Here is a 584-nt window from a genome sequence, read left to right as displayed (position 1 = left end):
AAAGAGCACGAATACAAACAATACGGTAAGCAGACCCATATACACACACAAACACACTACAAAACGCATACACACGCGTACACACACTCGCACGCACACACACACACACACACACACACACACACACACACACAGATATAGACGCAAACGCATGTGCAGATAGGGATGCACATCATAGAAAGACAGAATGGACCAAACAGAACAGGAGGATAAACGTGGATGGAAGAGTCGCTGAAGAGGTCATAAATGTGTGCCGAAAGATTTCCAGACAATGGCCATATGATAAAAATAAGAACAATAATAAACGAGAGCAGAACGAATAACTGGTGCGTGTGTTTATATGTCAAGAAACAAGGGAAAAAAATGGAAAATTACCATCTCGAAATATAACAACATAACGCCGGTGTTTTAATGGTGGCAGCTGACGAAGGAGATGTTTCTATGTGGCTTGCTTGTTTATTGTACCTTGTTTATCATTTTGTCCATGCTCTTTTGCCACGTCATGTACCCAGTTTTGTATCTATATGTACATGTAGATGAGGGTATGTACATACATGTACATATATATGCATATATTCATATAT

This window comes from Octopus bimaculoides, chromosome 11 (genome assembly GCF_001194135.2).
Source record: "Octopus bimaculoides isolate UCB-OBI-ISO-001 chromosome 11, ASM119413v2, whole genome shotgun sequence".
NCBI lineage: Eukaryota > Metazoa > Mollusca > Cephalopoda > Octopoda > Octopodidae > Octopus > Octopus bimaculoides.
Note: the sequence above shows the minus strand (reverse complement) of the source record.